The sequence below is a fragment of the Bos mutus genome, chromosome 3 (genome assembly GCF_027580195.1).
Source record: "Bos mutus isolate GX-2022 chromosome 3, NWIPB_WYAK_1.1, whole genome shotgun sequence".
NCBI lineage: Eukaryota > Metazoa > Chordata > Mammalia > Artiodactyla > Bovidae > Bos > Bos mutus.
The window spans coordinates 86636051-86653780 of record NC_091619.1 but is presented as its reverse complement, the minus strand read 5'-3'; the positions used below and the strand labels follow the sequence as shown (position 1 = coordinate 86653780).

The 17730-nt window shown below is 42.1% G+C and overlaps 1 protein-coding gene across 7 annotated transcripts in view; it reads right to left on the bottom strand.

The window, feature by feature from the left end:
- DAB1 (DAB adaptor protein 1) overlaps nt 1–17730 on the bottom strand; it is a 462229-nt gene that overhangs the window by 418360 nt on the left and 26139 nt on the right. The window lies entirely within an intron of this gene.

The following is a 17730-nucleotide window of genomic DNA, read 5'->3' as shown; positions in this document are numbered from 1 at the left end:
ACAAATCATCACAAATTTACCGGCTTTGAACAACACAACTGTTAACTACATTTAGTGCTGCAGAAGTCCAACAGTCTCACTGGGCTAAAATCAGCTGTCAAGAGGGCTACCTTTCCTTCTGAAGCCTCCAATGGAGAATTCATTTCCTTGCTTTTTGTAGCTTCCAGAGGCCGCTGATTCCTTGGCTTGTGGCCCTTCTCATATGTACTGCAAAGCCAGCAATCGCAGGTTGATTCCTTCTCATGCTGCCACCTTTCTGGTTCTCTGCAGCCAGGAACGGTCTCAGCTTTTAAGGACCTGTGTGATTAGACTGAGCCCACCTAGATAATCCAGGATAATGTCTCTTCTCGAGGTCCTAATCTTAATTCTATCTGCATAGTTCTTTCACCACATATTCACAGGCCCTGACAACTAAGGCATGGAAATCTATGGGGGTCCTTATTCTGCCTATCACAAACACACACTCTATACGTGCATGCTCAGTCATGTCTGACTCTTTTGTGACCCCATGGACTGTAGCCCAGCAGGCTCCTCTGTCTATGGGATTTTCCAGGCAGAACACTGGACTGGGTCGCCATCTCCTCTTCCAGGGGATTTACCTGACCCAGGGATCAAACCGACATCTCCTGCATTGGCAGGTGGAATCCTTACCACTGAGCCACCTGTGAACACTCTTTATACATCAGTGAACAAAAGGAAAGTCCCTACTTCAGGGAGTAAACATTCTAGTGGGTGGGGAGAGACAACAAACATTTAAAAAAAAAAAAAAAGAGCAAAGTATTCAGTATGTTAGAAGCTCTGTGTACTGTGGAACAGATATAAACAGAAGAAGGTAAAGAGTATCAGGGTCGGGGGACAGACTCTAGTATTAAAGATGGTGGAAATGGGTAGAATGCATGAAGCTGAGTTCATGAAAGGGTTGCAATGTTTGGGAAATTAAAAGGCCATTAATTTTCAAAAATAGAGTTAAAGGATCTAGCACATAATCGTTGATGTTTCCCTTTCAACAGTGATGACCTTCTTATGTAGAGCCCTAAAGTCTGTTCCTTTGCTTCTAAGAGTGGAGTACCTGGCCCAGTATGTGACAAGTTTTGTAGCATACTGGTGGAAGTATGCTGGAAGTTTGCTGGAAGAGTGCAGAGGTCCAGCCCTGCGGCTGTGAGACCTGGAAACATCAATTTCCTTCTCTGGACCTCAAAGATTTCCTAGATTGACTGGCACTTACCCTGGGAACTTCACACTATTTAGAGAATACAGATCAGTATGTGTAATCAAAAAAGAGTGGTAAAAGCATAAAGAGAACTATAGACCGAAAAAGTAGAATAGAGAGGCCAAAAATAAACCCCTGCATATATGGTCAAATACTAAGAACTCACATAACTCAACAACAACAAAAAACAAATAACTGAATTTAAAATGGGCAGAGGACTTCAGACGTTTTTTCCAAAGAAGACATATGAATGTCCAGCAAGCATATGAAAAGATGTTCAATATCACTCATCATTAAAGAAATACAAATCAAAACTACAATGGAATACCACCTGACATCCATAGGAATGGCTCCTAGTTAAAAAAAGAAAAAAAGGCGTAATAAGTATCGGCACGAATGTAGAGGAAACTGCTGGAACACTTGTGTACTAATTATGGGAGTATAAAGTGGTTAAATTACTATGGAAAAACAGTATGGTGCTTCTTAAAAAAGTTAAAAATAAAATCACTGTGTTACCCAGTAATTTGGGTTCTGTGTATGTATCCAAAAGATTTGAAACCAGAGTCTCGAGGAGGTATTTGTACACTTGTGTTCATCTCAGCACTTTTCAAAATAGCCAAGCAGTGGAAGCAACCCAAGTGCCCAATAATGGATGAATGGATAAACAAAACGTGGTACTTACATACAATGGAATATCATTTAGCCATAAAAAAGGAAATTCTGACATAGAACATGGACAAAACTTGAGGACATTATGCTAAGTGAAATAAACCAGACCCCAATAAACAAATACTGTGTGACTCTACTTATATGAGGTACCTAGAGTAGTCACGTTTATGGAAACAGAAAGTGAAATGGTGGATGTCATGGGCTAAGGGATAGGAGAAATCACAGTTCTTTACGGCATTCTGCAAGAAAAAAAGTTCTAGAGACTGGTTGCACAAGAGTGTGAACATTCTCAACTCTTAAAAATAGGCCGGATGGTAAATATTACAGTATGTGCATTTTGCTATAATAAAATTTTTCAATTTAAAAAACAGTAATGTCAGATCAGTAAGGAATACACATGTAGGACGTTTACAAATCGTGTTAGAACTGTAAGCACTACCCCCATGCTCTGACATGCTCTTTGATGAGAAGTGATGGGTTTTACAGAAGCACACCCTCGCTCTCAGATCTTCCCTGATACAGCACACAAAATGCGTGACTGCCCATGGTTCACAGTAGTCGCAGGACACTATTTTGCAAGGTTTCTGTGGCAGACTGTCTTCTTCCCCTTGCCCAGATGAAGTGCTGATGGATTACTATTATTCAAACACTGCAAATCAACACAAGTAAAATATGGTACCATGTTTTGAAACAGGAGAATTAGGGCAACACTGAGTCCAGATGTTTCACATAAATTCTTCCCTAGATTTGTGTTAGGTCCCTTCAGTTTGTCTGAATTTCAGAGAAATTCATGGTCACAGACTTGGCTGAGCCTGCGTACAACAAGATGTGTGGCTGAAATGAGCTTTACAAGTTTATTTCTCTGTGCAGGCTCTGGGCATGAGAAAATCACCTTTTGAATCATTTGTAATGCATTCATTCAACAAACATTCACTTAGCAACTACCATATGCCAGCTCTAGCTGGTAATTAAGATGCAGCCTCTGCCTTCCAGGAGACTCATGGAGTTGAAGCATCAAAGACAAAAACCTGTGATTACATTTCAAAAGTGCAGAATCCAGAGGCAGGAGATAGCATGACATACTCCGGGAAAGAGTAAATACCTCAGTAAGAGTGGAATTCAGGTTTCGTGGCAGCAAAAAGAAAAAGAAGGGGCTAAAACGTTACTGGGTTAGAATGCAGTGCAATTAAACTCCAGCCAAATGGCAGTGTTTCCCATTAAAGATGTTCCCAAAATGGCAAGGTGCCATGGAGACGGCCCACTGATGCTTCTCTGATTTAATTTTGCTTCCAAAGAAATGGGTGGTTCATTGATCACTCCCTTTGGGAGGGATTTATCGGTGTCCTCAGCCTCCTCTTGAGAGGTGCACATTCCAGAGAGTTAAGAGCACGGGTTACAGCCAGCAACAGTCAAGGCTTCGATCTGAACTGTGTCTGTCACCCCTTGGCTGTGAGGTATTGGGTGACTGACTGAACTGTCTAGCGTCTGTATATACAGAACTGTATATACAGTAGTGTCTAGTGTCTGTATATACAGCCTAGCGAGGGGGAAAGGACGGCTCCTGCATTCCTGGATTGATGCATAGTTTACACAAGGAAATCGGTGTCATGTGCTCAGCACATAGTTAGCACTTTATAAATGGTATGGATGGTATTCATCCATTCATTCACTCTTTCATCAGACATTTAATAGGCACTTTCCAGACATGACCAGGGGGGAGAGGGCATGTTAAAGATAAAGCAGAGTTCTCAGTCTTCAAAAAGCCTCCAGATTAGTGGGTCAGATAGACACAATTACACAGGACAATAGCATGTCAATGTGTTTCCTCTCTCCACCACTTAGGCCCCTTGGAAGAAGGGTCCTGACTAGTTTATCTCTATAGAAACGATGGCACAGAAGTCCTAGTGGCTTCAATAGAGTCCACAGGTCTTTAAGGATAAGCCTCAAAAACTGGTGACAAAAGAACCAGAGAGTGACTAGAACTTGCTGTATTTCCTATATTCTAGAATAGAGCCTGTTAGAACTAAAAAGGACCCTAGAGACCGAAGGAATCCACTCCTTCCCTTTGCAGATGGACAAAGACCACACGAGTCACCAAGCGTCACTCCATTTGGTTCAGTGCTTGCTCCCGAGATGGGGCGCTTTCCCCTCTTCAGATGCAGCCTCCTTCCTCATTATCTTCTCAAGTACGTACTTTTCTGTTTCATCATGACAGAATGTAATCTCCAGTCCTCAAATGAAGAAGGAATACCAACAACTGTCTGCTGGTTCTACCCCTTTCTACCTTCTAATACCTGAAGCCCTGAAGCCCACATAGCATTAAGCTGGAGAAAAGTCCAGCTCTCTCTTCCTTCAGGAGCAAGTTTGTGAGCTGCCTTTGATCATCTGGGCTCTATCATTCCCAGAGGCCATAGAAAATTTCCCAGTGGCCTGGCTGGGAAGGCACAGGGATCGCAGCAGTGGCCTCAGCATGAATGGTCTAACCCTATTTTCTAAAGATACTATCCAGCTCTCCATTCCCCCTCCATCCCTTTCAAATTGAGAGTAAGGCTCTGAATTTAGTCAGACAAAGGTTTGTGTCTGGCTCTTCCACTTACTAGGTGAGATTTCAGGCAAGTCATTTAACCTCCCCAAATCTGAGTTACCTTATCTGAAAAATGAGTATCATACCACCCACTTCTGTAAGTCTGAGGTGTAATTATGAGGTCTGACTAGGATGTGGAAAGCAGCAGCACAGGACTGGGCAAGGGGCAATGCCTCGATAATGGTACCTGGGAGGGGGAGGAGGAAGTGATTATTCTGTTAGCATCAGAAATAGTATCAGAATTATACTTTATCCAAAAGAAACAGAAGAAATTCTCACTGGGCCATCTCTGACTTTTGAACTTCATACCTTTGCTTTTAGTGATAAAAAGTACTATTACCAAATCATGTATACACACATACACACAAAAACCATCCCTTTTCTAAACATCACAGTAACACTGTAAACCATGAGGAAACTAAGGATCAGAGGTCAAATATCTGGCAGCAGGTCACTCTGCTAGAAAAGCAAGAAACAAATTTGAAGTGAGGTATTTACAAGGACTGCAATGGCATCCCACTCCAGTACTCTTGCCTGGAAAATCCCATGGACGGAGGAGCCTGGCGGGATGCAGTCCATGGGGTCGCTAAGAGTCAGACACGACTAAGCGACTTCACTTTCACTTTTCACTTGGAGAAGGAAAGGGCAACCCACTCCAGTGTTCTTGCCTGGAGAATCCCAGGGACGGGGGAGCCTGGTGGGCTGCCATCTATGGGGTCACACAGAGTCGGACATGACTGAAGCGACTAAGCAGCAGCAGCCCACGTTTTATCAGCTATTGATATATTCACTCCACCCTCTTCCTCATGTCATGATTCTGAACAAAAGCTTCAAAGGTTTACTTGCTGTCCATTTCCCGGATCTCAAAGAACCACTGGAGGCACCTCCCAACCAGAACCCTTCCCCTCATGCAGGGAAGACCTCTCATCTTCCCTCACACATTTCTTCCTGTGGGACATGTGCATTCATACATCTGAGTGTTTCCCCTTCTAAGTAAACAAACCCTGAGACCGGACGTCTGTCAACAAAGATGACCCTCCACCCGTCCACCCAATGTTTGTTAAACAACATTCCTGTCCTTAGACAATGTTTCTCCTACTGACCAGCCTAGCAGTCCTGATTCACCCAGAACATCAGCCATCACCCTAGACAGCTTTGTTCCTTGTGCTAAAACTATAACAGGCTCCTCTTCTGCCGGAGTTCTTCAGGCCTTCGGTACCTTATGCTATTTGTGCTCCCAGGTCCACGCGCAGGTTTTCTTTCCTAGAATGGTGAGATTTCCTTGAATTCCTCCAAGCTCTTTTGTACCCCCGCTTCTTTCTCGAGCTGCCTCAGACTGCCCACCAGCTCCATTTCAAGCTCCAGGCTCCCGCCCCTCTCCTGCGTCCCTCCACCTTCTGCAGCTGGGGTCCTACCTACAGCTGGCCTGCCCTCTTCCATCATGCTTTAGTCTCAGCCTCTGTCTTTCTCTGAAGGCTCTTCTCCCCTCCCTGTTCTTTCCTCTGTGCATCTCAGACAAAGATAAGCCTGCTGTGAAGTGAACAAGTGTGCCCAGCTCCCCATCCACACAGCTCATTTCCGCTTCTGCTTTTCTCCTTAGGTTCCTTGTTTATCCCTCATTACTGTATTACTTTCCTTCTCCGTGACCCTTTATCTTGCATTATCACTGAATCCCGCCCCCTCTCACTTCTCCTTCCCTTGCCCACTCTGAAGGTGCAACAACATTATTTCAAGACATGTCACCAGCTCTGCTTTGCTCCCTCTTTCCATCAGGGCCCTTGAAGCCGTTCCAGCTGTGTGTGCCTCCTTTTAATGTCATTCTTTTAGACAAACTTTCAAAGATATTCTATTACGCCACAAGGGTAACTGTCGATTCATGCCTCAACCCTTCATCTTGTTTTAAATAGGAAGCATAGTTGGAACCTCATTTTGAGCACCCCAAACACACGCATCCTCTCTTCCCCACTCCTGTTGTCACTATCTTGGCTCTCGTCCTAATTATTTCTTTCCGACGCCCCTCACCCACATCTCTGACTTTTTTCTCGTCAATTTCCATCTGCCCTTCACACCCTCTGCTCAAGACTGATTCCAAAAGCAAATGCGATCAATTAATTCCCCAGATGACAAAGCTCCAATAGCTTCCCGTGACTTTCAACGGAGTCTAAACTCTCCAGGACAGAATGCAAGGCACTTCGGGATCTAGTCCCTCCCTGCCTCCGACTGCAAGCTCACATCCGTCTACCTCCCACCATCTAAGCTCACCACGGACAGTAATATGGGACCATTTTGTGGGTACAGCCAGGGGAAACACATTCTGGTAGTTCTTGCTGCCATGCCTCTAATATGATGTTCTTGTGCTGGGAATGCCCATTTTAGATAGATAGATAATTGGATTGGCCAGAAAGTTTGGGTTTTCTTTAAGATCTTAGAAAAACCCAAACAAACTTTTGGCCCACCCCAATAACTCCTATTATCTTTTCTCTTTCATCCCATTATCCTTCCAGCCTCAAGTCCACAAAGAAACAATGAAGAGATGGAGGGAGGGAGAAGTAACACGTGGAAGATGGCAACAAGCAACTGCACAGTACACTCAGATAATTTCTGGACCAACAGATGACTTCTCACCCTGTATCAATTATAACTAAATTGTTCTTCAAATGAAAGAAGGTTGTAGTAGCCCTATACTTCCCGACACATTCAATTGGATACCCCGCTGTCCCAAGATAAACCAGCATGGCAATAAGAATGATAAAAACAATAGGTTATTATTATTAGCTATTGATAATAATAATATCCAGAAACCTTCAGAGTTCTTTACCTGCATCAACTCACTTATGCCTCAATAAACAAGAGAGGAGGCAACAAATGTCAGTAATTTGCTCAAAGCCATACACCTTTTCATAGAGGGCCAGAGTGCAAACCACAAAGCCAAAGTTCTTAACCCTTACACCAATACTGCCTCTGTGATCTGCTATTTTAAGTAGTACTGTTAACACATACCAAACTTTCTTCAAGAAGTCTCACTATAGACAATGAAGGTTTGGGTCCCACATGGCCCCCTTAAATAGACTATAACATTCTTCCAGAAGCTCATCATAGTGAAAAGAATATGGAGTTTGAATCAGAAGGCCTGATGGGATTCAAGTTCTATCTATATTACTCAGTAGTCATGTGGCCTTAAGGCAAATCATTTAACTTGGTCTTCAATTTCCACCTGTAATGGAGATATTAACACCTACTCTCATGGGAATGCTCCAGAGTATAAATGAGATAAAGTCTATAAAAGTATATTGCAAAGGTACTCATTTCAATTCTAGCAGTTCTCATCAAACACCAAAATATCCATGATTATTTTCCTAATGTGAACATCACCTGCAACTCCTTAACTCCTGGACACTGAAGTTCTGAACATGTGTCCTGAATTTATCCTCACAGTGCAAATAATCAGAGCACTGGTTACTGTTAATGTAATCTTTTTCTGGACCACAAAGTCTTATCCTATATGAAGTCACTTCTCCTTTCAAAGTATCCCCTCCAAGGGGCCTACAGAGATGATTTCACCCTCCCCTCAAGAATGAGGTGAGGAGAAATCAAGGTGAAAGAGAAAGAAAAGCCAGCTTTGGTCCTTTTCATTTCATTTTTCAACCTACTGTGACCTTCATAATTTTCACTATTTTGCTATTTTTTCCCTCTTTTCCCAACTTTCTGTTCACAAACATTTACCAACCTTACTATAGTCCATGCTAATACCATTAAGGGTGTCTGCTCTCAGGATATTCAAATACCCAACCTTGGTTCTCCAGCTGTGGCCATTTTTCCTTCCATATCTGCATGCCCCATGGCTCACATAGCCCTCTCAAAGCAGCCTTTTCATCTCTAAGCATCCACACAATCATTTCCTGTAACTAATTTAAGTCCTTCAATCATGTTCCTGGTGACCATGTTTTTCCTCCAGCCATGCAGGAGAAACTCACTGATCACAGCCAATAACAGAGCTGGGATCTGAACCCAGCTTCCTTGACCACAACCAAAACTTTTAAAAGAATAACACATTAGCTCTACATTTTTAGTTTCAAGACGGTTTAGTAATTCACAAGTAAATAGCCAAGTACTATGCTTGGTTTCAGTGTGTCTGCTTATTTAACTTATATGCAGAGTACATCATGAGAAACGCTGGACGGGAAGAAAGACAAGCTGGAATCAAGATTGCCGGGAGAAATATCAATCACCTCAGACATACAGATGACACCACCCTTATGGCAGAGAGTGAAGAGGAACTAAAAAGCCTCTTGATGAAAGTGAAAGAGGAGAGTGAAAAAGTTGGCTTAAGGCTCAACATTCAGAAAATGAAGATCAAGGCATCCGGTCCCATCACTTCATGGGAAATAGATGGGGAAACAGTGGCAACAGTGTCAGACATTATTTTTCTGGGCTCCAAAATCACTGCAGATGGTGACTGCAGCCATAAAATTAAAAGATGCTTACTCCTTGGAAGGAAAGTTATGACCAACCTAGATAGCATATTCAAAAGCAGAGACATTACTTTGCCAACAAAGGTCCTTCTAGTCAAGGCTATGGTTTTTCCAGTGGTCATGTATGGATATGAGAGTTGGACTGTGAAGAAAGTTGAGCACTGAAGAATTGATGCTTTTGAACTGTGGTGTTGGAGAAGACTCTTGAGTGTCTCTTGAACAGCAAGGAGATCAAACCAATTCATCCTAAAGGAAATCAGTCCTGAATATTCATTGGAAGGACTGATGCTGAAGCTGAAGCTCTAATACTTTGGCCACTTGATGTGAAGAACTGACTCATTAGAAAAGACCCTGATGCTGGGAAAGATTGAAGGCAGGAGGAGAAGGGGATGACAGAGGATGAGACAGTTGGATGGCATCACCGACTCAATGGACATGAGTTTGAGCATGCTCCCAGAATTGGTGATGGACAGGGAAGCCTGGTGTGCTGCAGTCCGTGGGGTTACAAAGAGTCAGACATGACTGAGCGACTGAACTGAAGCAAGTGAAGCATTAATCAGCCCATGTATTCTACACAGGCAGAGGAAAAAATATACACATGTATACAAACAGGATACAACTTTATGTTGCTAGAAAACTGCATTTTTAAAGTAAAATACAAGGACTTCCCAAGTGCTCCAGTGGTTAAGACTCTGCTTCCACTCTAAGGGTCATGGGTTCAATCTCTAGTGGGTGAATCTGCATGTGAAAGGCCAAAAGAAATAAGCTTAAAAAAAAAAAAAAACTGAATAGGAAATAAAGATGTCAACTTAAAAAAAGTCAGAAATAAAGTAAAATACAGTGTTCATGCCAAAAGTAATTCCAATCACAACTCTTACTGTTTGTTGCTCCTTGATAACAAACTCCCTTTATTTGGAGTAAAAACCAAGATGTGTGAGAGGGTTTGGGCATGTTCCAGAAGCAGCCAGAAGACCACTGTGGTTCAAGGAAAGTACACATAGGCCTGGGGAGACAGAGGTAAAGACAACAGGGTGCTTGCACGCATGCCTAGTTATTTCAGTCGTGTCTGACTCTTTGAAACCTTATGGACAGACAGTAGCCCTCTGTCCATGGGATTCTCCAGGCAAGAATACTGGAGTGGACTGCCATGCCCTCCTCCAGGGGATCTTCCCGATCTGGGAGGTCTGTGAAGTCCAGGGAGCACTGTGCTGGTCTGTAAACGAAGGAGATCTGTTTTTCCCGATACTCCCCCTAGAGAGAGTCTGGGGCTGGGGGAAGAGCAAAGGCCTTGGAGCAAGTCCCCGGGGCTGCACAGTCAGGATCAGCCATGTCCTCCCTGTGTGACCTCTGGCAGGCTAACTCCTAGGTCTCAGTTTCTTATGCAAAATTCAGATGATAATAATAGTACCTAACTCAATGAGTGATGTGACACCTCAATGATCTTTTAGAATCATGCGTGATGACTAAATACTAGCAATAATCCATCTAGACCAAAGCCATACTCCGCCCCCCCCCGCCATTCACTAAAAGAATTTTTGGTTTTTCCGAAGTTCCACTTCAGCATAAGAATCTGATTCAGGCAAGGATTTCAGAAGCTGCCTGTAATTGATGCTTATATTGATTATCAACAAGATAGATCAGGGGTCTGCAACCTCTGACCTGTGGACCTAATCTAGTTCGCTGTCTGTTTCTGTAAGTCTTATTAGAACATATTCATTCATATGTTCTACTATTCATGTGGTGGCTACTTTTGAGCTACAGAGGCAGAGTTAAAGAGTAGCAATAAAACCCCTATAAAGACCCTATGAGCTGCCAGGCTGAAAATACCTACTATCTGGTTCCTTTCGGAAAAAGTTTGCTGGCCCCTGAGATAGATGGCTGAATGATATATACAGATGACATCCACATATAGGTGTACATGAGAGCAAAACAAACACATGTATCCATAATCCAGAAACCTGATTCAAGATTTCGCTCCTAACCCTTTCCTGCTTTGGCTATTAGCTTAGATAAGTGGTTCTCAATGTCCTGCCCTCTTGTGATTTGCTTATATGAGTGGGTTTATCTGTCAGCCTTTATCAAAGGTGGTGCAGAAAGAGAACAAAATTGAGACCTTTGCCTTAGATCTTACCAGACTGTTCAGGTCGACCCAGGTAGAGCTTTATTCAAAGCAATCATTTCACTAACACAGGTCAAATTACTTTCCCCTTTTTCTATCAGACCAACGTCAGACCCAATGGGCCTTGTGTTGCAAAGACAAACTGCTGAAAGCAGAGAGCTTCGAAAACCAACAGAAACACACAGTTACATTAGCCTCTAGTCTTGAAGTACAAAAACAGCCTTTGCGGTTGTCTGAAATACAAGAGATCTCAATCGCTGTTTACTGAACCTTAAACCTTGACAAAAGAGGTTACTTTCAGGTCCTGAACTAGCTTCAGATTTATCCTTTCCTTAACAAAAGAGACTGAGCTGGATGAATCTCATCCCTTTTGCTATTTTAGAATTAGAGATTAGACAAGAAGGAAATGGTTTTCAATGAAACTTCTTTGCAGGTGCCTCTGGAAAGCAGGGATTGACCATGCCCTCAGAGCAGTATGTTCAAAATGGTTTCTGTGAACACTATTTTAATAGGTATTCTGTAAGAACAGGGAGGGGTTCCATGTTCATAAAAGCTCAAAGCATTTTGTTTTCTATGCTGCTTTCCAGTGGGAGTTCTTCAAGTCTTTACCTTGTGCATTATGAACCTCCAAGAGGGAGACCACATGGGCAGTTTCCCAAACTTATTTGAGGAAAGAAAGCCTTTATGGGTCTGATTTTTCTTGGAACGTAATTTAGGGAACATGGTCTTTAGATAATGAAAAGTTTACTGCAAGATGAGACCTACTTTTAGATACCCTCTTAGAAAACAGTTACTCATTAAAAACTGGTTGTTTTTTTGCCATTCTGCCTGTTAAAGGAGCAAATAATTATTAATATACAAGTGAAACCCTATATTATCACTAAGCCATGGGAAACAACTTCTAAGGAAGCAGGATTCCCAAACCTCATCCTTGCAAACTGCCTCTCAGCTATCAAACTGGATACCACATATCATTGGTAACTTAAAGCAGGAATAAATCAATGTTCCTTAAGCCATTACTCCAGGACAAGAACTGCTTGATATGATACTGCATTTAATCTCCAGAACAATCTTGCATGTAAAAATTTAGTATTTCCATTTTGCAGATGAAGAACTTGGGAGGCCAGAAAGTAACCTTGCCAACTATAAAATAACCAGCATTGAACCCATGTCTGGTTCAATCTATTCTTGGGTCTCATAACAGTTATCCCAAGCACTTTATTTTTATTGAAATATAGTTGATTTACAATGTAGTGTTAGTTTCAGGTGTATAGCAAAGTGATTTAGTTACACACACACACATTATTTTTCAGATTCTTTTCCCTTATAGGTTATTACAAAATATTGAGTATAGTCCCTGGTGACATACAGTAAGTCATTGTTGGTTATCTGTTTTGTGTATAGTCGTGTGTATCTAAAAGAATTCTCTGTGATGATGGAAATGATACATTCTGTAGCTCTACTAAGGTAGCCACCAGCCACATAACACAAGTGATCCCTTGAGATGTGGCTAGCACGACTTGAGGAACTGGAAAGAACCACAGGTGTTCTATCATCCTGGAAGAGCATTCTTAAATACAGAGTCTGCTTGACTCAATTTTCAGAAACATCAAGTTTCTGAAAGATAGTTTCCTGCTACCAACCTCTGGTTTTACCATATGTCACTAATGAAGGAGTCAACAGATCCCAAGGACAGGGATCAAAGGGGAAATGGGTATGGAGGAGTAGACTGACAAATAAGGTAAATGGAAAGCAGAACATGTGGGCAAGATAAAACACAAGGTAAAGGAAGAAAGCGGGCTAGGGTTACTTCTTGTCAGGTCAAACCAACCGAAGTATGTTAATAAGGCATAAGGTGGTGAGGCACAGACACAGCAAGAACAAAGCACCTAGAGATCTGGGGTGACTCAGAAAACGTCCACTGCAGTTCAGCAGGCTTTGAGACACCATCTTATTCTATTTGCTGTCAGTGAAGCACAAGAAAAGTTTGGACACTCAAAACATTAGACACAGGTTTTGGAAAAGTCCGTTTAACCTCACATTTCTATGCCAAACAAGCCAGGTGAGAAATGCATAACTGTGTCACGTAGCATTTTCAGCTGTAAGGTACCTGAAATGTTCATTAGAGGAGTCCAGTCCTTGAATTACTAACAAGTATTTGCTATCTGGCTCTATACAGGCAGTTAGAACATCCCTAAGAGATACCATTTTTGTCCCCATTTTTTCCCTGAGGTCACAAAGGACCGTTACTGTACAGAAATCATAAGATTCTAGAATTAGAAGGATCCAGACATCACTATTTTCAATTCCCCTATCCAATGTGGGATTATCCAGTCATCTATAGCACCCCATTACCTCAATTTTTTCAGCCTATAAAACTTGAGAAAGGGATCAAATACATGATCACGTATGATTTCACACTTAGAAAATTCCTTGAGCCAAAACTTGCTTTTTCTAACCTCCACTTCTTTGATAATAAACAGAAGAATTCTAATATCCATCCCCCACAGCAGTGTTTAAAATACTTGAAGACGTGATTACACTCCACCCTCCCCCGATACACCAATCCCTGCCAACAAACACGTTTCAAAGCAGAAATCTCTCTGGTTGCTTCTATTATTTTTTTATAATTTTTGAGGAATAGCTCTTTTTTTTTTTTTTTGATCATTCAACATTCTTTCTCCAGATACACTTTGGTGTGATCAATTCCCATACCACCAACACTTTATCTAATCTACTACATTCCGTGCTTGGTGCTGGGCTCTGGGGAAAACAGCTGAGACAGAAGATACCATGCCACATTCATGGAGTTTATGTGAGGCAGATGTGTCTACACTTAACTTCCAACTGACCCTCCAGAGAATAGGGACAAAAACTCAACTTTTTCTTTTAGTACCAAATACTTCTATTAATCTACCCTGAGAGTGATCAGGCATCTCTAGTAGACTACTGGTGAAATGTATTGTTGTTTGTTGTTTTTCAGTCTCTCAGTCATATCTGACTCTTTGTGACCCCATGAACTACATAGCACACCAGGTTCTCTGTCCTTCACTATCTCCTGGAGCTTGCTCCAAATTCATGTCCATCGAGTTAGTGATATCATCCAACTGTCTCATCCTCTGTTGTTCCCTTCTCCTCCTGCCTTCAATCTTTCCCAGCATCAGGGTCTTTTCCAATGAGTCAGCTCTTCTCATCAGGAGGCCAAAGTACTAGAGCTTTAGCACCAGTCTTTTCAGTGAATATTCGGGATTGATTTCCTTTAGGATTGACTGATTGGATCTCCTTGCAGTCCAAAGGACTCGCAAGAATTCTCTCCAACATCACAGTTTGAAAGCATCAATTCTTTGATGCTCAGCCTTCTTCATGGTCCAACTTTCACATCCGTACATGTATTAAATCAATTCTTCCTCCCCCATCTCCTTAAGAACAGCTAGATATCCACTACATTCTCTTTGGCTATTAATATTAATGATTTGCACATAAGTCCAAGACTCTGCATTTAGCTCTTTCAAATCTCACCTTGGTTGACTCAATCAACACTTCCCAGGCCTGAAGATCTGTTTTAAGCCTGGCACACTGGCTCTTTGGTCTCTGTAGTACCTGCCAAACTAGATGGCATACTTGGTCCACCTTCTCTCAATCCCTGCTGAAACTGTTCACGCAAAAAACCACTTCTATGTGGTGACTGTCCACGTTTACCAGAAGCACTGGATATTGAAGGTTTTACATTCATTCATTCATTCAGTGAACATTACCGAGTGCCCTCTTTGAGTAGGATCCTAAGGCAGGGGAGAAGATTATAAAGAGAAAGAGACATGGTTACTGTGCTTGAGGTACAGAGTCTTATGGAGGTGACCATCCTGTATCTGAACACCTAGAATATAAGACCTAATGCTGGTGCCATGGAGCGTGATCAGGAGAGCCATCTGTTCAGATTGAGAAAACCTAGGAAGGCCTCAGAGAGGGGAAGGCAATGAACCAGGGCTTTGATGGATGACGAGGAGCTCGGCAGGCAGTGGTGGGGAAAAACAAGATAACAGAAACCAGTAGAAAATGGGTTTTTAATGATGCAAGTGATATAACTATTTTTTGTTTGTTTGTTTTGGAATTTTTCTCCTTTCTGGAAGCCTTTCTGAAAAACAGTCAGTATGTTAACTGACATCTCACATACTTCTCCTCAACTACGAATGGCCCTTTGCACTTCCAACATTTGACTCGGGAGTTGTTAAGAAAACTTCTTTTCTATCTTAAAATGCAAAGCAAAACACCCCATGTTTACAAGTCAGAGGCAAAAGCCTCTCGCCTTTGTTTCACAGCTCTGAATGTCTTAACTACACAAATGCCTGCTTCTGTCAGGAAAGCTGGAGACGTTGGCTCTGGGCTGGGGGACTGGCCACACTGAGGCTTTTCAAGGCTTCCTGGGTTCTGTCCCCTCCCCATGGGGTGCCCAATTACATCTCATTTTCTGTGTGGCCTTTTACTTCCTTTGAACACTGACTTGAAGGTGGGTCATAGTTTTGAATGTGCTCATCCAATGTTGAAGTCCTTTATCCCGGAAAATGCTGTCTGCCTCCTGGTGGGGCTTTTGTTTATAAAGAAGCTTTCTCACAATTCTTTCCTCCAGTTCCATCCTTAGTTTAAGTTTGAGATAATTAAAGCTGTATGCAACAGGCAGAGCTGAGAAACCTTTTCCTCCCTTCTTTTCTACTGGGATCACCAACACAACATAAACATCTTTCCAGCCACACAAAATCCAAAAGGCAATAAAATGAAGAGTGATTGGCTTCGAGTGCAAAATTCGTTTTCCTTCTTGGAGGATGAGGAGAGATTTATAGAGAGACTGAATCTTATCTTTGTTTTCTTAGCTCAATGAATAGCAACAAGCCTACAGGTGCTTAAGATTAATAAATGCTGAGTTAAGAGAATAACATGATAAATGGACAGACAGCATAGTTTCCTGCTCTCCAAAGGGGAATGTCCTAATTAAATAACATTTTAATATTAATTCAAGCCTGAGATTCTAGGCTTATGTCATTTTGTGAAATAAATCAGAACACTGACAGGCATATTTACTCGGGTAATATGCATATGCTTTAGAAGTGGGCCAAGTCTGAGAATACCAGTAATCTATAAAGCACCCATGACTCAAATGCCTCTCCCTCAGTTCACTGGTCTAGCAATCATGGAAGTAGAAGAATCCTATCCAGATATCCCAGAATGTGAAAGATGAGAATAACCCATTTTACAGATAAAAAAAGTGAGGCCAAGAAAAGTAAAAAACTCACCCAAGGTCACTTAGCTAGTAAGCTGCATACCTTGGACCAAATTTATTGTTGCTTCCCCAGGAAAGCTCATCATTCATATTCAAGGTAGAAAAATAATACACATCAGCTCAAGCCGTAATAAACCACATGGACTGAATTAACTCCAAGGTTCCTGCCTTGTTATGAAAACTCAGCAGCAAGTCTAAGATGTCAGGAGCTAGAGTCAAACTGAAAAAAGATAACTGCTTAAAATAGCAGTGTGGGAGTACAACAGCCTGCCTTACTTCCCCAGTGCTTGGGGTACTCGCTCACTGACCGACGTGTCTGCCTTTGTCCAGCACTTACTGTATAGGTAGTTTTTACCGGATTAGGAGCCAAGAGGGCCTTGGGAATGACCATTTAAATTTCTTTCAAACTTAAAACAACACTAGTGTTTGACAGCTAGAAGGGTCCCGTCCCTGCAAGAGCTCCCCTCCTGGTATGACCATCACCTGAAACACCACCTCTCAGCATCGCAAACCTGTGCAAGAAATCAGGACTGCGCCTCAGTGTTGGAGCATTTATTTTTCAGGTTAATTTTTTAACACCCAAGGTGGAAAGAATGAAAAAACAAAAAACGAAAACAGCAGGCTTTCAGTCTGTAGAACTGTTTTCTTTCTAAACACCTCACCCTCCCACCCTTTCTATGTAAAACAGTGCTTGGCACATAGTTGGCATTTATTTCAAGCAGCTGAATGTACAAAAGTTATGAAAGTTCACCTGATTTGCCCATGGACTCCACAGCTGGAAGCAGCAAATCAAAGCTTCTATCCAAAAATATGGTCAACGTACCTATGACTCTGTATTAAACAAGACTACTGAAGTACTCCATGCCAAAATCTGCCTTAAAAAAAAAAAAAAAAAAGAAAAGAAGCCACAGAGACTTTTTCCTACTGTCTCTGGTTAACAGTCACCTCTTACACTGGTCCATGGAGACTTTGAGTGCAGGCCCTAAATTATCTCATGTGGCTGGGGCTGTTTATTTGAGACACTTCTCGTCACATGAATCCGCTGCATTACCATTTAGTAACGCCGGGGAAAGGGAGGCAATCATAGCTGTGCCCATCTAGACACATTACACAATTCATACATGGGGCAATCACGAAATGGGATTTATTCAGTCTCAGGCACTGATGTTGATGTGGCTCAAACCTAATTTTCTAGAGGACAGCGCAATTCTCATTGATTTGAGGAGATGTATTCACATTGTCTTGCTCTGCAGACTGGCTCTCCATGAAAAAACAATTTCGAAACATCAAAACCCTGGTGAGGACAGTGGGAGCTCTCTTTTCTTTCTTAAAAGCACAAGAATGACCTTACCACCCAAAAGGCCGCATTTTGACAAGATGGGAAGTAACATAGCATGGCCCCAC